Below are 6,000 nucleotides of genomic sequence, written 5' to 3'. Positions count from 1 at the left end.
CGCTGGCTCCCTCTTTGCGCTCCGCGCATGAAAGCGTCTCCATTTGGACACGATTTGGCACAGAGCCGCGCGCGCGAGCAAGGGCTATCGGCCTATATTATATTATAGCCTATATATGATATACAGCTATACAAGTGACTCCAGTGGCACTTTCCTTTTATCTAACTGTGAGCAACAACTCCTCACAAATAATACACTATGTGCGATCGAGGGAGCGGTGATCAGAAATCAATGAGGGGAGGAGGCGGCCAGAATCGTCAGAAATCTAATGAGAACAGACGGGGGGATTTAACCTTTTATAAATAACTATGGATTTAACCCGCACATGGCTCTATATAGCCTACCACAATGTTTCATTGCCTGTATTTGAGACGGATGGATTCACACCAACAGGGAAGCGTTTGCGGTAGCGCATCGAAACCACCATTTTTTTGTGGATTTGCATTCGTTTCTTTTATTCGAAAAAGAATACGGATGCGTCTTCACACATGCCCAACCGTTGTGTATTTTCCAACAATACGTTATAGGATTCGTTTTAATCGTCATAAAAGGTGCCTGTGTGAATGTCACCTTACATCCCACAGTAAATGGTTCCAACATAGACAACAGACAAGCCTGCAGTTTAACACAGCTTTCAAACAAAGCATTTATGGATGAAGAAGTGGTTCTGGAGGTAACGCTTGGTCAGTGAGTTAACAGCACATGCCGATGGCGTGGACTCAGATTTATGTTTGGATATAGATTCAATCTGGGACAGATAATTCTCTTTACAATAAACTATTCAAAACATAAGCCTTGCATTAACAGCATTTACCGGATGCTCAGTTAATGAAAGGCCTGACACAGAATGTAATCTATCTCGTGCTACTGTAAATCATTACACAGTAAGTGGATATCAATGACAAAGACAACAACGGGAAACATCAAACATGAGGATTAGTTTCTTCATGGGAAAATCTGCTTAGTGAGAAGGATTTAGACTACAGTAAGTTGGTGAATTAGTTGTGACAGAAGCTGCGGAGATGCCCCACAACACATACCGTACAGTATATGGATTATGAGCAGTTGTAGCATAATGCTGCATTCACACTGAGAGAAGCCAAGCTAATGGTTTGCTTGCTAATTCAATGTATTCTCTATGCAAACCAGCTTTAAAAATTTCCAAGCTTTTTTTTCCAGCTTGGAAATTTTAAAAGCTGGTTTGCATAGAGAATACATTGAATTACCAAGCAAACCATTAGCTTGGCTTTTCCGTATGTGAATGAGGCATTAGTGTATGTAATTCCAACACATCGGCCAGCCAGCAGACCTAGAGTAAGCAGAGGGCGTGAGTCATGTTATTATGACTCACACCCTCATGTTGTTATGGCATGGAGAGCCATAAGATATACTGTATTCTCCAGGCACATCTTAATGGCTCTCTTGACATAAACAATCTACTATGTAATTCAATGTTTACTCTCACAGTGTTAGTGACATGATGTTTTGCTGGGTCCCTTATACTGTACTGTATGCCAGAGACCTCGAGGTTCCCCAATGTTTCAGCTCGAGACCCAAAACAGAAATGTGGTGTCTCCCCAGGACCCAAACGTACAAAGATACATTATGAATTAACCATTTAATCTACCTATTAAATATTATAAATAAAAAGAATATATATATAAAATATATATTTTTGAAATATGTGATTCCCTCTCTTTGGGAAGCACTGCTGTATACTGCAGGTTTGAAAAGGAGCCTGTTTGCCTTGGAAAGTGTGACAGTCAATACCTTGTGTGACAGGGACGTGCTGGGCCCCTGATTCAGCCCGGGAAAAAGAGTTGGAGAGGCCCTCATTGCGCGCTATGGAGAGAGATCTATCTTTGAGCGCTGCTGCTGCTCAAAGATTTGCCATTTCAGATCATGACAAGTGACAAGCCAGTCGGGTGGAAACCTTGTATGTCCAAAACCGTTTGATTTGTATTCATCATTTAAAAAAATGATTTAAACTAGTGAAAACAGCCGATTTACAAGCACACAATGCCTCGCACCGCGAGGCGTTGTGTGCTTGTAGATCAGCTGTTTTCACTACTTTTGTGCAACGGCCTTGTATGATGAAGCAGGGCTTTGCTTTGCGAAAAAATTTATACATTTGAAACGTGGAGATACGAGGTTTCTGCCTGACAGTGACGATTTACTTTGTTGGCCGTCCAGCCCCCAAAGTGGAACAAAGGCAGACATTAAATTTTTTCCTAATGGCCGGCCTGGAACGGCCGGGAATGAACCGGCCGTTCGGGAGTTGTCCCGCTTTTCCCAATGGCCAGCACGTCCCTGTTGTGTGATGTTTCTTATGTAACTTGTGTACACTAATCTACTGTATATAGGGACATATAATTAGGTCCGGTAATTGTTTGTTTAGAAGTTCCTCATTCACTTAATTCACAGATAACCACTGTGAGCACCAACATGCATGCTAAAAAGGGTATTGAAACAGCAGTTGGCCAGCCCAGAGTGAATCCATTTTGCACATGGAGAATAATTTTCAGACTAATAAATACAAGATTTTATATTCGGGGACAAACAAAACACAAGGAAACATAAAATGTAATTTCTTCATGGGAAATATTTCTGAAATAATGACCCAGTGCACTTCCACAAATATTGATTTCAATTTTTTTTTTTCCAATGAAATGGCAGAATGGAGAATACACGCACGCACGCACGCACGCACGCACTCACACACACACACACACACACACACACACACACACACACACACACACACACACACACACACACACACACACACACACACACACACACACACACACACACGTAGAAAAATGTATACCGGTACCTGGTAATGGTATGCGTAGCCTATTGTGTACACACCTGCTTGTGAGCACAAGATTTCTTGAGCACGATTTGTCCACAGCCTTCAACGTGCATGAAGGTAGTAGGCTACGTAGATGCCTGCGAGTAGGAGACAGGCGTGATGAGAGCAAGATGGTATCATTAATTAATACTGTTTCACCTTTTTGGCATTTGTTCCATTATGGCATGTTCCTAGGGCATATTTCTTTCATGTTCTGAATGTTGTCTCTATTTTGCTGCTTTAAATCCACCAACATTTGTTTGTGAATACTAGGGCATTCCACTGGGAATTGTGTAACCTTTCTGAATATGTGCAGTAGGTTGATTTGTTTATTTTAATTAATCCAAAGAGAATGCAAGAGTTTATCCTCGCAAGTGAAAAAAAGAAGATGAACATTTTTAGATTTTCTATCAAGCAAACATTCAAATAGTGAACATATTGCTCTGTAACATTTAGATAAACAGTTCACATGATCTTTATTATAAATATACAAACACAGATAAATCCAAGAGATCAATTATGGGGTATCATGTGCATACTGTGTTTAAAGTTGCCTGGGGCTTGTCTTCACATCAAAGCAGAACCAGAATTGTGTGTGTGTGTGTGTGCGTGTGTGCGTGCGTGCGTGCGTGTGTGTGTGTGTGTGTGTGTGTGTGTGTGTGTGTGTGTGTGTGTGTGTGTGTGTGTGTGTGTACATGTGCACGCGAGCTTGTGTGTGTGTGTGTGTGTGTGTGTGTGTACAGTGTGTACAGTATGTGTGTGTGCGTGCCTGCGTGAGTGTGGTTCTTTCAGAATTTCTTTACAGGGTGCACTGTACAAATTGCTAATTGGTTACACTTATATTATTTTCACACTGAAGACGTAAGAGCTGTTCAAGGCAGACCCAGAGCCAGCAGCTAAAGCGCAAAAAACACAACATTTCACAGAATTTGTGGTTATTCTACTGTTAGACTGATGATAGGTTCTTGGTCTACCTACGTTTTTAGACTATTTCTATGCATTTGATGTATTACCTTGTGCTGTCCTTGCTTATTGTAAATAGCCCTGGATTAAGAGCGCCTAAATTGTAAATTGATAGACAAACAACTTAGAGAGGATCAAGCACGATTCCAAAAAGGTAGAGGATGAGTTGTAACATCATAGAACAGAATACAGAGTGGCAGAGGCGACTGTATATCAACTTTGGGATTTCGCGAAGGCTTCTGATAGTATTCACAGAGACAGCTTATGGAGAATACTACGTACATATGGGATTCCAAAACAATGTGTCCTTCTCATCAGCAATAACGTCACATGCCAAATTGGAAATACTGTAGTCAACACAGTTTTGCAATAAAAACAGGCGTGAGGAAAGTGTGCATTACATTTCAACCTGGTAATGGACTGGGTGATGAGAAGAACCACCAAAGACAAACCAAGTGGCAAGGAAGATCTCGACTTTGCAGTCTTGCAGATGATGTGGCTTTGTTCTCTCACACATACTGTACCAGCAGTTGCAAGAGATATCGTATGACTCTGAACACCTCTGAAGATCAGCCAGAAGAAAACAGAACTGATGATGCTGAACATCCCAAACCCGTCACCAATACAAGTACAAAATTCTCACGTCTCCCCCCATCTCCGCTCCCTTCCCCGCACTGAATACAAAACACTGATGCTGCTGACCTTCAAAGCAGCCAAAGGTACAGCTCCTTGATCCAAAACCTGATCAACCACCCGTTCACTCAGATCAGCCAACATAGGGATGCTGACAGAACCCTCGCTAAAAACCCCAGGACAAAAATCCACTCGTCCTAGACAATTTGCCCTCCTGGGAGCTTGTATACCTGCTATTTTTCAATAGTTAAAGCACAAAATAATGCGTAATAATGCGTTCCCAGTCCCCCCCTATGAAGAACATTCATGGGGGGCCCGCATTGAATCCTTGTACCCAGGGCCCAGAATTTGGTGCAACACCCCTGTCCTGGTCACCTTGTACGTATCATCACCAGTGTTTTGAATAGGATGTGTGCAGCAACTAGACGCCAGCTCAGGGATCAGGGATCTTGTAAGCCGAGTCTCTGATCAGCATTCTGTATAATTAGAGGCATGATGATCAGGAAAGCGATCTTTTATGCATCCATTATTACTTACTACAACCATCTTTCACAGCATGAGATTGACTAATTAGTGAGCTCAGCTTGCTTAATCAAAGCAAACCTTTGATGCCAGTGTACAGTATATTCTTGGTAAAAGGTCTGCAAAAATTCACTCGCATAATTTTACTTCTCTGTAAGCTTAAGAACTCATTTTGTTTAATAATAAGAACAGCATGGCCGCGCCCACTTGCCTAGTGGTCCAGGCACATACCACATATACTGTATAGGGCTCTATTTTCGTCCATGCCTTATCCCTAAACCTTTTTGCCTTTTTTTTCAAATAGCTAGCTGATCTACAAGCTCACAATGTGTCGAAGTAGATCAGCTATTTGAAGTATTTTAATATGTTTTTCAAAATTGTAAAAAAGCCAATGTGATGTACCGGTATATCGGATCAGAGTACATCCCTTGTATATTGCCCATACATGGAGATCCCTGTCTGAACCAGCCACACAGATATGGGCCATGCCTTGGCCATCATGGCCAGTGATATATATCGATGACATCAGGGATCTTCATACCGGTATATGGGCATAAAAGTGATTCTGGGGAATACCCATATATGGACTTTTACATAGGGGATGTCACCTGTGATGTCACAGTGATGTGTCAAGGGAACCACAGTGTCAGGCGTGACCTTCAGAGATACACGTATACATGGACAAGATGTGCCGGACATCACAGTGACATCAGAGCATGTCAGAGCGACAAACCCATAGACCGTAAAAATGTGTACACACACGGAGACAAGCTGTGACATTTCTCATGGTAAACTTGACCTTCGGTCGCAACAATCAATAAAGGCAGAAAAGCCTTTATAATATATATATATATATATATATATATATATATATATATAGCGTGTGCTCAAATATGGCATTCCTGTAATCGAACTGCAACAGAGAATGCAAACAGATACAGTCGGTAAAAGTATTGTATATAAAGAGTGACACATGCAGGTAAGAGAGGGTCATATGGAAAAGTACATCACAGTACATCACACTGAAA

Source organism: Nannobrachium achirus (assembly GCF_963921795.1).
Source record: "Nannobrachium achirus genome assembly, chromosome: 4".
NCBI lineage: Eukaryota > Metazoa > Chordata > Actinopteri > Myctophiformes > Myctophidae > Nannobrachium > Nannobrachium achirus.
Note: the sequence above shows the minus strand (reverse complement) of the source record.